This window comes from Schistocerca serialis, chromosome 3 (assembly GCF_023864345.2).
Source record: "Schistocerca serialis cubense isolate TAMUIC-IGC-003099 chromosome 3, iqSchSeri2.2, whole genome shotgun sequence".
NCBI classification, from domain to species: domain Eukaryota; kingdom Metazoa; phylum Arthropoda; class Insecta; order Orthoptera; family Acrididae; genus Schistocerca; species Schistocerca serialis.
In genome coordinates this window covers 932,161,937-932,180,836 of record NC_064640.1, presented here as the reverse complement: position 1 = coordinate 932,180,836, position 18,900 = coordinate 932,161,937, and positions in this window count along the sequence as shown.

The window sequence follows — 18,900 nt, the reverse complement described above, 5'->3', positions numbered from 1 at the left end:
TCCAAAGACACACCCTGGGCAGCTAGAACACTGAAGTATTGGGTACGAAAACTTATATGTCCTTTAATAATGAATGACTTCACATATATTCTACAGTTTTAATAGTGGAAAGCCAAGTCATTACTACTTCCCTACCACAAGACGATACACAAACAAACCCATCAAGATTATTGGTTTGTGGGGATACTATAAGGCTCGTAATCGTGCAAGAACACTGTTGTTGAGACCCACCAGGATTCCCAGAAGGAAGAAGAAGACATGTAACTCTCGCAAAATTAGTGTGCGACATCACTATAAGACTCTTAAATAGAAGAGGAAATAATCCGAAGTATATAGACTAAGTCCTCGCCACGCAGAAATGAGCCTGAACAACGGTCACAGTGCAGCAAAAATATACTATTTCTACATGCAAAATCATAGACTCTCCGAGGTCACAGCACCTCTCTCGCTCCATGATAAAAAAAATGTGATTTGAGAGATCTGCAGAGATCGAGCGATGCCTACTGATAAACTAATTCTCCAAAGAACAACTAACCTACCACCAATGTGATACACATTGCAGACAATGACTGGTGGAAAAAAGCAGGGTGCACACACCTGATAATACTGGAGTCGTCACCATATTTGTTACGAACTGCTGTGTGTCTCTACCGGCCCAGGGCCATGATTCCTGAAGAAACCAGAAGTGGAATATACCGACGCTCCACGTCTCCCGCTAGTCTTGGAGGAAGAACCATCTCCTTGGCCCTACTAATCACATGAAAAATCAGCCTACGCAAAGCTGATGCGGAAATACCAGACCTGAGTGTCCATCCAATTAACGGCTAGAATATGCCTTCCTCCCGCAAACATGAAAGCTACATCTGGAAGGCTGTGGCCACAATTCGGCTGTTATGAAATGATGTCTGAGCAGTGTTCTACACACTAGAAGTGGCGCCTGTAAGTGCCAGACGCTGCTGATAAGACTGTCACCCTGTCACATAGCGAAATGCGAAGCAGTTAGAGGAAGTTTTATAAATAAAAAACGAATTTCATTTTTATTACATGTCTGTGATATGCTGGATTTACTCATACAGAGTTATTAACAAAAAAGCATTTATTTAGTACCAAAAACACTTCTACTTGTACTCGATGCAATAATATGATAAGATGTAAATTGTCGGAGGTTTGGATTTTACCAGGAATCCATTTCCCTCACAGTTATCATTTATCGTTTGAGCTCCAACAACATCCCATCTACAATATTGGCGTCAATGACGAGTCGCAAATCAGGTAATATCGGAGTCAAGTTCAGTGCCTATTATGTCTGAGAAAGAAGACGATTGTAGAAAGGATATTACTAAATCTTTTTATCTTTCTCCTCTAAGGTGGTAAATGTGACATCTAGTTTGGAAAAATACCCGTAGTACTTGCATATGATATTTTCCTCTAATGGCACGCTGCTGGTCAATTTGTTTAGCTATCATACAAGTAAGATATGGCACGTGATAGTTACACCAGGCTAGTACGAGCCTCTGACTGATGAGCAAATCCCGTACTGTGATTTTATAATGTTTTTGTCCACACCTCACTAATTAGAAGAATTGTCCCAAAATACCAATCACATAATACTGGGCTTGGTATCAGAAGGTTCAGTCAACATGCTTGTATTACGTGAACTCACCTCCAGCATCAATGGAGAGAGGGAGTTAGCTCCCCAGTAGGAAAGTCGACACATGAGAAGGTTTAAGGGTACTATATGTGTGTTTACAGCAGAATACAGTCAACACTCTACCCCCACAATAATTCATGTATGTGTGTGTGTGTGTGTGTGCGTGTGTGTGTGTGTGTGTGTGTGTGTGTAAACGTTACCGTTGACTTTGGCAGTGTTGATATCTGGAGGTATGTGTAATTACCCAGGTTGGATTGAGGCTTTGTATCAAAGTTGAATTTTATATAAAAAAATAACAAGCCACACCTGGTTATATAAGCAATAAGAGCATATATGCACTTCTATATTTACTTCTGGAATATGGAAAAAAGGGATTAAATACCGAAAAAATTTGGAAAATTTCAAAAATCCGTAAAAAATCCGGATGCGATATGGTCACACAGGATATTTGCATTTATACATAGAGTGTAGTCGAAATGTGACATAAGCAGTAGATTAGAGTATCTGGAAAGATCTTTTGGACACTTTTCTAGAAAGGTACAAGGATGAGTGCGGTATTAGTATCACAGCACCATCTGCTTCCAAATTGATACAGATCTACACTAGACCCTGTAACACCGAAAATGCAGATAAAATACCCTCTGCAGCATCCAAAATTTTCGCCGTTTAATATCTGTTGATAACTTGCACCGTACTTTTGATTTTGAAGCTGTAAGCTGTATTACAGAAACTATACTTAATACGTAATCGATGTACTAGTGTGTTTATTTTTGACTGTGTATGATTGATTGTAATTATGATGAAAATATTGTAGACTACAGGGTAATGGCCAAAGGAACTTTATTGGAATATATCGACAGCAACGACGAAATGGTAGTAGCTGTGCAGTTGTTTATCTTTGGATATGGAGAGTCTCTGTCACGTTGCGAGCAGAGAGGAAACAGAGCAGCTAGAGTCATGAAAGAGTGTGGAAGTATTTGTTGGGCACTCCCGCCGACTCGGAGTGTAGGTATGCTCGCGTCAGTGTAGTTTGCAGTGTAAATCTGCGAATAGGAGTGGGCAGGCGGAGTAAGCTGCAATTCTAACTGTTGCCTGTCCCATAATTATCCGTGGCTCTGGAGACGACTCGAACAGTAGCACCAACAACAACAACGCCAGCTCAGCATCGTCATCGGCTACATTCTTCGTCGTCCGCACAACTACGACACTGTAAGACTGTCAAGTGAGAGATGTAATAATTACCCAGCTGACTTCTTTCACAAAGTTTGAATAAGCTGAATGGTAACTTGCAATAGTTAAAACTTATAGGGTACCTGTGTCGTCATTGTCCGCAGACATTATTACGAAGCAAGGTCCCTTTTACTTTCCATGCAATTACCGAATGTCGTAAGAATATGAAAATTAATTAACTATTTACTACCAGTTTTATGTGTTTGCTACTGACTAGTTTCAGTCTAAATTTTCTGCCTCAGTAACTGTTCACTCTTGTATTGCATGACAGAGGCTACGTAAAGTAAAATTTCACTGGTAGAACTAATAACTAAAGATACAGCACAAATTAAGAGTGTGCAATTTCATTTATTCTGTATTTAGCTTAGCGAGTGGCTTCTGCTGGCTAGGTATGTATTTTATTGTTGTTATTTTAGAAGTGAAACCAACTGCTCATTTGCTTAAAGTAAATTCAGTTAAATGTTTCAATAATCAAAAGTAAATTGCTTGCTTTTTTTAAATTTCGCATTACGTTACACTGAGGTTACTGAAAGTTATTTTTTTACACAACTAAGTTTAAGTTAAGCCAGTCATTTATTTAACCAGTAATTTCATTTAACGTTACTTTCAAAATTTAGTATTTCATAATAACTAACTGCAAACTCAGTGCTCTGATTCATTTATTTTCTCGTGAACTGTTGTTCTGTGGAAAAGCGTGACAACCTTCTGTTACCACACCAGCGATTCTTTGCTTAAAATTCTTTGCCATTACCTTTCTCAAAATTCTGGAGATTCATTGCCCTAGCGGGCTGGCGATCCTTTAATTATCCCTTCTTTTTAGATAATCAGTGTTTTCTTTGTGTTATCAGTGATTTTTGTAGTAAATGTTACTCTTCCCCCCTGTGCGGTTCGTGAGAAATTGCGCGATATTCCACCCATTTCACAATTATCATCAGAACTTAGTTTAAATTTAAAACAGATTCTGTCTTCAGAAGAGTCTGTTGTACACTTTCTTCCAACCAAACGCTGTTATCTTCCTTCGGTAACGATAGTCTTACTCACTGTAAAATTTCATTAGGCATATGCGAACACGGTCAGTTATATCGAAATCCAGTAGGTCGATTACGAAGGGGGATTTTGCAACCCCTTTGAAAAAACATGTAGATTTTGTAATTTATGCAGGTAGAGGGATAGACATGGCGTAACAGATATAATTGTATAAAATAAAATCATTATACAGATGGGGTAATTGGCCGAGAGGGGCTGTAAAGGGTAGATATAAGAAAGGGAGTGACAGTACATATGCCTTAGTGGAACGATGGTGCTTGTTAAGGAGACAAGACGAAATTGTCATACACTTACAAGTTCTCTGTGGGGGAGGGAAAGGTAATGTTATTTTATTCTGAATGCTGTCCCAATACATGATAGTTAAAAGTCATACGTACCTGGTATAAAAAAATGGATGCAGTGTAAAGTGGTATGATTTCAGAATGGAATGAAGCGAAACACATTGATTGCATGTTGACGTTACTACAGATGAAATGATGAGAAGTTTGCTAACACAGGGTAAAAGAGGCTCTGTGGACAACATGGATAGCATAATTTTTATCTACATGACTTAGATTAGTTCCTAATACAAATGTGTGGCATTTGTCTAAATTTTAAAACCATTTATCGTTTATTTAACCTTTCTTTCGATTGCTCTCTCTGGCGGTATCAGCTGTGGGAAATTTGCTTCTTTCGCTGCATATAACATTGGCTGTTTTGGTGGAAAATCAGTGCACATTGGGTATGAATGATCTAAGACACCGTCAGTGTAGGCACTGCTTTGTATGTCATCCACAGGTTTGATGCTGTAGGTTAGTCTGAGTTGAATCGCCAAAGCCATCCTATAGCTCTATTTATCATCCCGAGACCTCTTGTCATTGTCCTCTTTTACTGTCAAACGTTATTATTTTAATAAGAAATTTCTCTCTTGCTATAAAGTGGCCTGGGTGACGTTACAGTGAATTTCCTGAATTAGTGTGCCGTCATGCATGCATACAGACAGACACACACACACACACACACACACACACACACACACACACACACACACACGTCCATCCTTCCCCTTGGCCTTGAGGTATTCACGTTGCAGCACACGCACTTGAAAAGAATGTAATTACATCTGCACTTAGAGGATATAAGCGAAGAGTGCATCTTGAGCCTTTACCCATGTATGTTATATGTATCATCGACTAATCTGTGTTAGACTATGGGGGTGTGATGCATAATATTATTTATTTGCCTATAATTTTAATTATTTAATGTGGAAATCAATTACACAAAGTCGTGTTGTTGGTGTGTGCTCGTACAAAAAAATAATGGTTTCTGAGCTGTTTACTAGTGCTACTGAGGCTCCATAATCGAGAATGGAGTACCTAGGTGTAGATTATATGTATTATTTTATCGAAATAAACTTCTTAGTTCTTCTTAAAACGATATCAGTCACCTATATATTATGAGGATCTTCTGTGCTGAGGCAGCATTATCACCTTATTCCATATAGCTGTAAGGCTTGGGAGTGCATCTCACAGTAATGATATACATCCTGACTGATGCTTTAATAAATATACATCGCCAAGTATGTGTTTTTGGATTGCTGAATAGGTGCTATCCATGATCCTGGGATATCCATGTCATGGAACACGCAGTATAGTGCAAATTCAATGACATTTAGAAGATTGTTTGCTGGAAGTATTGCCATCATGGTCTGTATCCTACAGTTTTTTGCTACTACAGTCAATAATAATAATTTTAAGAAAAGTGTTTGCTGCTGGTGCTCAGACTGCCAGTCTAAGACACATTCCAGTGTTTATCCTGCACTTCTTCACAAATTCTAATCTAAAATGAAACAATGAAACTCTAGGTGGAAATATCAACAATGTAGGAAAAGACAGACTGCTACTTACCGTAAAGTAGAGAAGTTAAATTGCATGACAGGCACGATTAAAAGACACTTACATAAAGCTTTCGGCAACAGCCTTCATCGGCAAAAGAGAAATGCAGAGCATCCATACATACAAGCAAGCACACCTGATGCACACATGACCCCCAACTCCTACATCTCGAGTCACATACTTAGTGGTGTATATTTATTAATTGGCATTCTAGACCGAGATGCTGGAGTTGGCTGCCATGTGTACATGAGGTGTGCTTGCTTGTGTGTATGAATGGTATGTGTTTCTCTCCTGCTGATGAAGCTGTGGCTGAAAGCTTAATGTAAGTGTCTTTTAATTGTGTCTGTCTGCAACTTAATGTGTCTTCTTTACAGTGAACAGCACTCTGTCTTTTCCTACATTGCAAATACTAATGCAGATTGATGTGAGGTATAAACTGGCATCTTCTGAAGAATTAAATATGATTGAATTGTGTGACTGTGCATACATTCCATGTAATCAGAGTCGATAATTGGTTACAATACTATGCACTATATGTTTATAGTTTTAATTATCTAACCTGGAAAAGGATTACCTGAGCTACTAACCAAGACTGTCGATTCGTTGTAACCAAACCAATGTGATATGCAACACATTCCCAGAACTTTTATATAATGTCATGAGCAGTAGGAGAAAGAGAGAGTTGTTAAATTTGTTTTGTGCAGGTTGCATATATTCAGGGGCAAGCATACGTTCAGTAGCAAACTTATTGTTCTGTTCATTGATTTATTACCTGCTGCACATTGATTTATAATCCTCTGGGGATGATACAACCTTCTGAGAAGCCCCAACTCTCCCCTTCCCTCTCCTTCCACACACCCCTCTGGCAAATGCACAACACATCGCCTCTATCCCTGGCTGATACAAGTACACTTTTGATACCAAACTGATTGAATAAATAATTAAACTGATCAATTAATTAACACCTCCACCTCTAGGAAATCCTCCAGCCTTCCCTTCCCCTCTCCTCCCCCATTCCCTCCTCCCCTTCCCATCTAGAAATTGGAAGGAAAAAGACTATCTGTTCTCAAAAGGGAGGATCTCACGACACGAAAATGACATAAAGGTAAACAATAATAATAACATATTGATGCTCAAATGGTTTAAACGGCTCTGAGCACTATGGGACATAACATCTGAGGTCATCAGTCCCCTAGAACTTAGAACTACTTAAACCTAACTAACCTAAGGACATTACACACATCCATGCCCGAAGCAGGATTCGAACCTACGACTGTTGCAGTCTCGCGGTTCCGGACTGAAGCGCCTAGAACCGCTCGGCCACGGCGGCCGGCCATATTGATGCATTTTCATTGTTTAAACAGTTTGCAGGAGACAGAGTTTCCCCACTTGGGTGCAGTTCACATCTGCCCCCACTTTCCATGACGCAATAATCGTAAACACCGAGGAATAGAATGAAGTGCGGTATAGTAGCTACTGTTTTGTGTCGCCTGCGCATATATCTGTCTTCCGGGCGTTTCCACGGAAGTCAAAAGCCGCCCAATGTTATAGTTACAGTTCACGATACTAAATACCACCGACCATGGGCTGGATGTTGACCTCCTTTGATCTCGTGGCCTCAAACAAAGCATGAGTTGGCGGCATTCTGTTAATCGGGAAATTCCAGACTCGCTTTCTGTTCCTGTCTCTCTCATGTAGCTGCTTCCTGTTTGTGGGTGAAGCAACGTTTCCAGTCACGAAGCCGTAGGTTTTCATCCCTCCTCAGAATGCTGTGTTGCTGTTGGCTAATCCTCAGGACAAAGGGACAGCTGAAAGAATTGTGATATCAAAAACAGTCCAGGGCACTAACCTATGCAATTAATTTATTAACAATTTACAGGAGCTAAATACACTCCTGGAAATTGAAATAAGAACACCGTGAATTCATTGTCCCAGGAAGGGGAAACTTTATTGACACATTCCTGGGGTCAGATACATCACATGATCACACTGACAGAATCACAGGCACATAGACACAGGCAACAGAGCATGCACAATGTCGGCACTAGTACAGTGTATATCCACCTTTCGCAGCAATGCAGGCTGCTATTCTCCCATGGAGACGATCGTAGAGATGCTGGATGTAGTCCTGTGGAACGGCTTGCCATGCCATTTCCACCTGGCGCCTCAGTTGGACCAGCGTTCGTGCTGGACGTGCAGACCGCGTGAGACGACGCTTCATCCAGTCCCAAACATGCTCAATGGGGGACAGATCCGGAGATCTTGCTGGCCAGGGTAGTTGACGTACACCTTCTAGAGCACGTTGGGTGGCACGGGATACATGCGGACGTGCATTGTCCTGTTGGAACAGCAAGTTCCCTTGCCCGTCTAGGAATGGTAGAACGATGGGTTCGATGAGGGTTTGGATGTACCGTGCACTATTCAGTGTCCCCTCGACGATCACCAGTGGTGTACGGCCAGTGTAGGAGATCGCTCCCCACACCATGATGCTGGGTGTTGGCCCTGTGTGCCTCGGTCGTATGCAGTCCTGATTGTGGCGCTCACCTGCACGGCGCCAAACACGCATACCCCCATCATTGGCACCAAGGCAGAAGCGACTCTCATCGCTGAAGACGACACGTCTCCATTCGGCCCTCCATTCACGCCTGTCGCGACACCACTGGAGGCGGGCTGCACGATGTTGGGGCGTGAGCGGAAGACGGCCTAACGGTGTGCGGGACCGTAGCCCAGCTTCATGGAGACGGTTGCGAATGGTCCTCGCCGATACCCCAGGAGCAACAGTGTCCCTAATTTGCTGGGAAGTGGCGGTGCGGTCCCCTACGGCACTGCGTAGGATCCTACGGTCTTGGCGTGCATCCGTGCGTCGCTGCGGTCCGGTCCCAGGTCGACGGGCACGTGCACCTTCCGCCGACCACTGGCGACAACATCGATGTACTGTGGAGACCTCACGCCCCACGTGTTGAGCAATTCGGCGGTACGTCCACCCGGCCTCCCGCATGCCCACTATATGCCTTCGCTCAAAGTCCGTCAACTGCACATACGGTTCACGTCCACGCTGTCGCGGCATGCTACCAGTGTTAAAGACTGCGATGGAGCTCCGTATGCCACGGCAAACTGGCTGACACTGACGGCGGCGGTGCACAAATGCTGCGCAGCTAGCGCCATTCGACGGCCAACATCGCGGTTCCTGGTGTGTCCGCTGTGCCGTGCGTGTGATCATTGCTTGTACAGCCCTCTCGCAGTGTCCGGAGCAAGTATGGTGGGTCTGACACACCGGTGTCAATGTGTTCTTTTTTCCATTTCCAGGAGTGTAGTTTACTTAAATGACCACCTCTTTACGATGATTGTTCTCTGTAATAAAACTAATTTTCAACGTTTGTCTTGTATGCACTGACGTTTGAGAACACAAGCACCCTCCTCCACAACTACATCCCACATCCGTAAAAAAAGACCTGCCAATCGCGTCATCGCACTGAGCACACGGCAGAAGTTCCGGGAACTGCAGCCTCGCCAGCCACATCGCGTATTCCCACGAGCTCAGTTGGGCAGAAAGGCCCGCACGCAGGGCTAATCCCCGAACAAAACCAAAGTACATTTCAGTTTGATAGACCCAAGACTATGAAACCAGATAGTGAAAGATATTTTTATGTGTGTTTAATTTCTATCAGAGATGTAAATCACCGACGTTCAGTTCACAATAAAAGCAAATTGTATTTATCCTGGGGGCAGGGGTCTGGAAGAAGAGGAGGATATAACGATATTAGAAGTGGAACTAGCTCTGAGAAAAATGAGAACAGGAAAGGCACCTGGGATAGATGAAATTACTGTGGAGATGATAAAGGCAGCGGGACTAGTTGGGCTACAGTGGCTATATAGACGAATAAGATACATTTGGAGCCAAAAATGTGTACCTCAACAATGTGGAAAGGGAATAATATTTCCAGTTTTCCAGGAGGGTGACAGGAAAGGATGTGACAACTATCGAGGGATCATGCTCATATCCCAACTAGCAAAAATAATTGAGAGGATACTGGAAAGAAGAGTGAGAGAAACAGTGGAAGGGCAGTTAGGAGAGGAGCAGTGTGGCTTTCGTCATGGTAGACCAACAGAGGACCCAATCTTTAGGATGAGACAGATGATGGAAAGACATTTGGAGTATGGGAAAGATCTGGTTATAAAATTTCTCGACCTAGTGAAAGCATATGACAGTGTCCAGGGAAAAGGTATGGGCAACCTAGAAGAAAAAGGGAGTTGGAAAGCAAACACTTGAAGTCATCCAGACAATGTATGAAAAAAGCTCAAGTTGTGTGCAGACACCAGCTGGAAGAATTGAATGGTTTACGAATGTTACGGGAATAAGATAAGGAAGTGTGATATCACCACTACTATTTATAATGGTGATGGATGAAATAGTCAAAGAGACGAAAGAAGCCCATAGAGGAAGGGAGATGAAGTTGTTACCATTTGCTGATGATATTGTGGTATGTGGAACAAGCAGTAAGGAGGTACAAAAATAAATAGACATCCTAAATCCTAAGGTCGAGAAATATGGAATGAAATTTAGTGTGGAGAAAAGCAAGACCATGGTGGTAACCAGAGGGGATAGAGAGGACAAGGGACAAATTCATATTAAGGGACGAGATATTGAAATAGTGGACAACTCCTAAATATTTGGGAAGCGTATTAATGGGGAATGCTCGTTTGGAGATAGGAATTAGGAAAAGAACACAACAGAGTAGTACACTGTACCAGTGTGTGAGAGGCTTGGTGTGGGGAATGGAAGTGTCAGTGAGGTGCTAGCTGGTGCTCTACAAGACTTACTTCACACCCATACTAATTTACGGCTCAGAGACTTGGACTATGACTAGAAGAGAGGAGAGTAGGATACAATCCTGTGAAATGAAGTTTCTGAGAAGTATGCTAGGGAAGATGAGGAGCGACAGAGTGAAAAATGAAGATGTTAGGAAGGAAATTGTAGAGGAGAAGTTGACTGAGAAAATTGAAAAGAGTAGATTAAAATGTTTTGGGAATGTGAAGAGGATGGGAGAGGCAAGAACAGCAAGAAGAATGCTGGAGTTCAAGAATGAGTGCAAGAGGCCAAGAGGAAGACCGAGAACAAGATGGACTGATATAATAAAGATGAGATTAAGGAGGAGAAATCTGCTATGAAACCAAACTGTGGAAGAAAAATGGTGGATAGACCGAGTAAAGTGGCGAAGTCTCAGTGATACCCCAACCCGACCAGATGTTGGATGGAGGGGAAACGAAGATGATGATGAGTTTTGTCTTCTTTCACGTCGCAGAGATAGATCGTTGTGTGCTTCATAATAAAATCTACTGCTAGAAAACGCGTGTATGCTTAGATTTTCAATATAATTCTATAAAAGGGAGGAATCTACATTATGCGTGAGAAATTCGAGGTGTATGGTCAATAAAATCTCTGTCTCGGATTGGGTGAAGTTTATTTCTTAAATTGGGGAGAGTCTGTGTCGGGGGTGGAACTGCAGCTAGAACCGTACGTCCAAGGTGCACTTACTTGTCTTATAGCATCTGTGGCTGCGGCCGACCGGAAGCCGCGGCTTGGTAGTCACCTGAGAGACATCAGAGATGGTTTCTCACGTATGAAATATCAAAGATCGCCGACTTTTGCTCCACGGTCGCTGGACTGTCCAGGGGGCGACGCTCGAGGTATCCTCTGGGTTGGTGAATAGTGAACTACTGCTCAGTGTGGATGCGTGATCGTGTGAAGATGTATTGAAAGAGGTATGCTTTTCTAAAGTTGGTCAAAGTAGGCAAGCTTGTGATCATTTCTTGGACTGGTGTTTGATTTTGGGCCCTGTGCCAGCTGCTAATGAAATTGATTCTGACGTTAATATTCAGATTGATGAGTATTCACTTAGTTTTAAGTATAGTGCTACTTGTGTGTGGAAATTTGGTAGAAGTAAGACTGATTTAAATTGATGAAAAAATTCCAGATTGCTGAAAACTTGTCTCGTCGAGTCATTTACCCTGCTGATTCACCACCTTGCTCCCGTCTTTGGATTCTCCAGCTGTATAAAAGGCAGAGATAGCAGCGGCAACGAGCTATAGTTCAGCTGGACCACATTTCGACTCGAGCTGAAGCAAGTTGATCAGTGTTCGTACACTCACCAACCTGTAGACTACAGGGGGGTAACAGTTTTCTTTACATATGGAACACTACCATGTGCTTACCAACAACTTTTCGTGAACAATGATTACAGTTTCCTCACTTTACGTCACTGATATTTGTTCTGTTTTTCTCTCCCGCAACCGTCAGTTAAAAAACTCGTGCATTGTTGGGATGACTGTAAGAACAGCTTTGTTCACAATTTTTGCTTCGCGCGTATCGGCGACTTCTTTCATAGTTTCACTGCGGAATTAGTCACAGTTAATTACACTCACTTAATGTTACCAGGGTCTGTACACAATAAGTCGAGCACACACATGCAATGACAGGTTAACATGTTTAATCGAGAGCTGGTATTCGCGTTTAGCCGTTATGTCTACATCTACATCTACGTCTACATGGATATTCTGCAAGTCACACTTAAGTGCCTGATAGAGGATTCATCAAACCACCTTCACAATATTTCTCTATCACTCCAGTCTCGAACAGCGCTCGGGAAAAAACAATCACCTATATCTTTCCGTGCGAGCTCCGATTTCTCTAATTTTATTATGATGATCGTTAATCCTATGTGGTAAGGATCCTAGACCGCACAGCAGTACTCCAAAAGAGAGCCGAATGCGTAGTGTAGGCAGTCTCTTTTGTAGATCTGTTACATTTTCTAAGTGTTCTGCTAATAAAACGCAGTCTTTGGTTTGCCTTCTCCACAACATTTCTATGTGTTCTTTCCAATTTCAATTGACAAGGGACAGCAGACGGCCTATAACAGAACCTCGGGGAACCCCAGAAATCACTTCTCTTTTACTCGATAACTCCGTCAGTTACTAAGAACTGTGACCTCTGACAGGAAATCACGAATCCAGTCACAATACCGAGACGATATTCCATCAGCAAGCAATTTGATTATAAGCCATTTTTGAGGTACAGTGGCAAGAGCCCTTTGGAAATCTAGAAATACGGAATCGATTTGAAATCCGTTGTCAACAGCACTCAACACATCGTGTGCGTAAAGAGGTTGTTGTGTTTCACAAGAACGATGTTTTCTAAATACGTGTTGACTGTGTGTCAATAGACGGTTCTCAAAAATGTTCAAATGTGTGTGAAATCTTATGGGACTTAACTGCTAAGGTCATCAGTCCCTAAGCTTACACGCTACTTAAACTAAATTATCCTAAGGACAAACACACTCACCCATGCCCGAGGGAGGACTCGAACCTCCGCCGGACCAGCCGCACAGTCCATGACTGCAGCGCCTAAGATCGCTCGGCTAATCCCGCGCGGCAATAGACGGTTCTCTTCGAGGTAACTCGTAGTGTACGAACACAATGTATGTTCCAAAATCCTGCTGCATATCGACTTCAATGATATGGGCCTGTAATTTAGTGGGATACTCCTACTACCCTTGTTGAATACTGGAGTGACCTATGCAGCTTTTCGGTCTTTGGGCACGGATCATTCGTCGAGTGAGCGGTTGTATATGATTGTGAAGTATGGGGCTATTGCATCAGTATACTCTAAAAGGAACCTAATTGGTATGCGATCTGGACCAGAAGATCTGCGTTTATTAAGAGATTTAAGTTGCTTCACTACTCCGAGGATATCTGCTTCTAAGTTACTGATGTTGGCATCTGTTCTTGATTCGAGTTCTGGAAAATTTACTTCGTCTTCTTTGGTGAAGTTATTTCGAAAGGCTCTGTTCAGTAACTCTGCTTTCGCAGCATTGTCATCGATAGTATCTCCATTGCTATCGCGCGGAGAAGCCATTGACCGTGTCTTACCGCTGGCATACTTCACGTACGACCAGAATCTCTTAGGATTTTCTGCCAGGTTTCGAGACAAAGTTTCGTTGTGGAAACTATTATAATCATCTGGCATTGATGTCAGCGCTAAATTTCGAGCTTCTGTAAAAGATCGCCAATCTTGGAGATTTTGCGTTCGTTTAAATTGGGCGTGCTTTTTTTGTTGTTTCTGCAACAGTGTTTTGTGTATCAAGGATGATCAGCTCCATCGTTTGTTAATTTATTTGGTATAAATCTCTCAACGTCTGTCGATACTGTTTCTTTGAATTCAAGCCACACCGACATTTTTCATTTGGAAGGAGTGGAGATTGCCTCTTAGCAAGGCGCCAAGAGAATTTTTGTCTGTTTTTTTGTTTTGAAAATGTATATTTTTCGTTTATTTTTGGAGGATTTGGAGATTACAATATTCAATCTCGCTATGAAAACCCTGTTTTCACTAATTCCTGTTTCCGTTTCGATGGTCGTTATTAGCTCAGGATTATTTGTTGCTGTGAGGTTACGTGTGTTTTCAGAACCGTTTACTACTGACGTGGGCTCATGAACTCGAAATAATTTTCAGAGAATGCGTTTAGCACAATTTCGGATGATGTTTTATGTGTAAGTCCGGATTTAAACATGTATTTTTGCCAGACTTAACAGTCTGTGACTGTTCACCGAAAGCTCCAAAAACATTACATTCCTGAACGGGGAAGACCGGAATCTTACGTTTTAAACCGAGCTGCTTCTACAAATTACAGCTCATCACGGAAGTAGTAGGTCCAGGATCTATAATTAAATCTACAAGTATATCGTTGATGGATGCCTGAGTCACAGCCTGTATCATATTGTCTTTGCCTGATTTACTCTGTCTTGGCTTTTTATTAAGTTCATCCTATAACTTTATGGCGTTTTTATATCGCAACTTTAGTACTCGGTTTCCATCATCGCCTCCCTCATTCTCTGCGACCAGCCTCGGAAGGCAAAGATTGGTCGTTTATAGTTTTCCGTATGAGTCGATCCGTTACGGGATTCTTCCGTAACGTCTACTACGTGTACACTATGACCTGTTTAGAGGTACTTGGGATCGGTGACGTGTTATTACTCTGGTTATTTAATTCTTGTTGCATCTATAAATGCTGTTCAGTAGCGATAACAGCACCAAAAGGCTGCCAAGAAACTTGATTGTAATTTTGGAGCCACTGATTACTAATGTTTGGTTATCAGGTTGATAATTCCAATTGTTAGTTACCGTTATATTTTCTTTTGCAGCTATTATGGTTGAGATGTTGGCATTGGTTTAAATTCTGGTTATTATAGGACTGGAAGTTCTGATTAAAATTAGTGGGTGGAGCTGGCTGATAGGCAAAGTTTTCATTTTCGTTCCCACTTCCATTTCCATGGCCATCTCTATTTCAGTTATAATTATTACTGTTCCGATTCTGGTTATGTCCATTATTATGGTTGCGATTGTTTTCCATGGAATTTCCACGAAATGTTTGCTTATTCTCTCTTCTGTTCATTTGTTTGAGATCCTCTTGAATCAAATCAAGGGAATCAACTACTGACAAAAAGTATTCAAGGTCGGTATCTGGTAAGTAAATAAATTTTTCTCGAGTATTGACTCGTAACTTGGTTTTCAGTATTCGCAGTACTTCTCAAGGTGCGATATGTTCGTCCCAATTTCGTGTTTTATTAATTTCCTTTGGGACTGTAGCATTGGGATCTATAAACCTCTTCTCTCAAATTTTCTTGTTTGTTAGTAGACCACAATTTGGCATTGAATCTGCGTTCTGAAGCTTCGTACGTGTCACACAAATCCACAACTTCATTTGCCCACAAGGCAGCATCGTCGATTATGTGCGACACAACGAACTGTACTTTATGATCTTTTTATGAATACTATTGGACGTGTGATATACTTCTCTGAAGAATAAGTCTGGAACTGTCACTTTTTAATAATGCTCTGTTCAATTTTTAATAATGACAGAGACGGACAGCAACTTTTTCGTCGTCTATGCTTTCCGAATACGGTCTCGGCATAATATGCTCATTACCGTATCTTTGCTGAGGAGATTCATTTTCTCTCAGCTTTGTTTTAATTGGAAAAACGCCCAGCTCTTCGCTGTTACTAACAGAGACTTCGCTTTCGCGTGATTCAACCTTTCGGTTAATTTCGTCCTGCCGTTTGGGTTGGGTTGTTTTTGGGGAACGAGACCAGACAGCGAGGTCATCGGTATCATCGGATTAGGGAAGGATAGGGAAGGGAGTCGGCCGATCCCTTTCAAAGGAACCATCCCGGCATTTGCCTGGAGCGATTTAGGGAAATAACGGGAAACCTAAATTAGGATGGCCGGACGCGGGATTGAACCGTCGTCCTCCCGAATGCGAGTCCAGTGTCTAACCACTGCGCCACCTCGCTCGGTGCCATTTGGGAAGTTCAAGTACTACTTTGTCTGTTGTTTTCCGATATTCGGCTTTGAAATCTTCGTTCATGGATTGTGCATCCTTGTCTGAACCTTTATTAGCTGACTGAAAGCAGAAGATATTTCGGAACTTAATTTGTATTAATGTCAGCATTTTTGCTCTCGTTACATTCGGACATCTCATCTTCCCACATTCGACTTTGTTTCACGAGACATTCGTCTATGGTTTTCTTCGTTTCTACTTCAAAGTGAAACAATATGTCGGTCACCGACTCGACAGTCTTTTCAATCTGAATTTGTCTCTCTTAGAAACGTTCTATGTCTAATTTTAACTGAACAACTAAGGCTGGTAAACTTTCGTACGTCCGGTTTATTTCAGTCAATACATCACGGACCTGATGTAAGTCATCAAAGATCTTTTTATCCCTTTTCGCGAGTTTTCTGTCTCTTTTCCCTTTCTTTCTTTCTCTTTCTCTGCTAGTTCAGCGAAAACCAGCGTATTCCTTTCTTCATGTTTCTCGTCTAATCTCGTTAGAAGAGCGCTAAACGGATCAGAAGTCATCTGCTACATAGGTACTTCATCCGATTTTGCAACTGGTTCTATGTGTTCCTCAACCTTTTCGGGTAAACTATTCCCGAATTACGTTCACAATGTTCAATAATCGAGGCAGAGGGACCTAGGTTCGATGATTCAAGATCGTTGACTCCTATAGCTGCTGTAATAGGCATGATTTCTGCATTATCATCAAAATCTGCTAGATTTTCTCGTGATCCGAGATCTGTAAGTCTATCGGCATCCATTCTTCCCCTTCCGGTCGTAACCGTTACCATATGAACACGATAGCCTTAGATACTATCCTGGTAATTATATGTACTATCGCCAAAATCCCCATAAACTCTCTCAACAAATCTGTTCCATATCGACGTTAACACACACCTAACTGGAGAAATTCACACTGTTCTAACTACTGGCACTAACTACAAAATATATTGCCTCGAATTAATTACTTGTCTAACTTACTGCACTACTACTCATCAAGATGAACATACTACGCAATAGGTAAGTTTTCAAATACCAGCGTACTTAGTTTTCGTGAGCAATTTCACCAGCAGTACTTCAGTATTCAGATAAACCTTCACTGATAAAATATCTTCTCAGCGAAGTTATGTTGAAATCATGAATTGATATAAGACAGGAGCATGAAACAAAATGAATCACAGATTAGTTTGAACAAAATTTACAATACACACAATTAAATAATTACACTTCACTAACTATTCGTGATTTTACAGCTAAAGAAGTCTTCAAATAAATGATAATTACGAATTACGTTGTTTGTTGTTCTAGTCCTGGTTGCTTCATATTAGTTGTAGATTCCAGTCGTCTCGTAGTCCGGGCGGAACTCCGAATTCTTCTACGTTGTTTTGTTGCATTCTTCTTCTCTCTGCAGTCGGTCGAATTCCGTTTCTTGTGCGTTGGTAAGATTTGGGTCAATTTTTAAAAATGACTGTATTGTTGTTTATTCAATTAAGACCCAGTTTCGGCCTTTTATGTCATTTTCAACTGACTGAGTTTATGTCATTAACATATATTGCAGGACATCATACTCTAAATTGACCATTATGACATAAACACAATCTCTTGAAAATGACATAAAAGGCTGAAACATGGATCGTAATTAAATAAACAACAATACAGGCAAATTACGATGTGTTCATTTAAAAATTATTGTATGACTGTTGCTCAGCACTATCAAAAACTGTTTAGGATTTATATCTTCTCTTTCGTATTACTGGATTATCAAAATCTTTCCTGTAGTTTCGAGTTGCACTTCAAATATACTTGATGTCGAGCCCCACGGTGGCATGCGCCAGTGTATTTAATGTGGTTTTCTCCTGACTATTTATCATTGATGGCCTTATTAAAAGTTCGATGTACTTACGTTGCTTGTTGCTTCTTTCTTGTTAAGTTCTAGCAGTAGATTTTATTATGAAGCACACATAGATGTATCTCAGGGACTTGGAAAAAGATTAAACTATCCAGGATCCAGGTTGAAAACAGTTTACTTTTATCGTGAATTAAACGTCTGTGATTTACTTCTCCGATAGAAATTAATCACAGATAAAAATGTCTTTCACTGTCTGGCTTTACAGTCTTGGGTCTATCTAATTTAAAACTACAGTTTCGTAGAAATAAGGATTCCAATGTTTGCTTTCTATAGCGGCCATAGATGCTAGGCTGATAGTTAATATTGACAGATTATTGAACAATGGACTATTGCCACACTGCACTACGAACGGATTTAACAGTTATCCTTTCTCAATACAGTTTCAAAATTAATTATTCAAGGTCAACTACATTGATTTTTTGCAAAATTAGTCATGAATTGCACTTTAAATAAAATTGAAACTCTTCTTAGTTAACTTTCACTCGAATTATGTGCTCATAACATAGATACGGTATTTTTCAGAAATTAAAGCTTCTCGATCCTTTTGGTCTCATATACTTTAACAACTGAAGATAGATATTGATCACACGAGCTAACACTGAACCAAAATGAACACTCAACGAGGAAAAAAAGTGATCGAAACAAAATGAACTAACAGAATGATCTGAACACAAGTAAGAGCGAGACATTATTTAATACAAACAAACGAATTCTAATCTATAGTATTCTTACTCCTTTACTCTCTTGGGATTATATTGCCTTCATTTTGTATAACTAATGCTTAAATATTTCATCTGAAA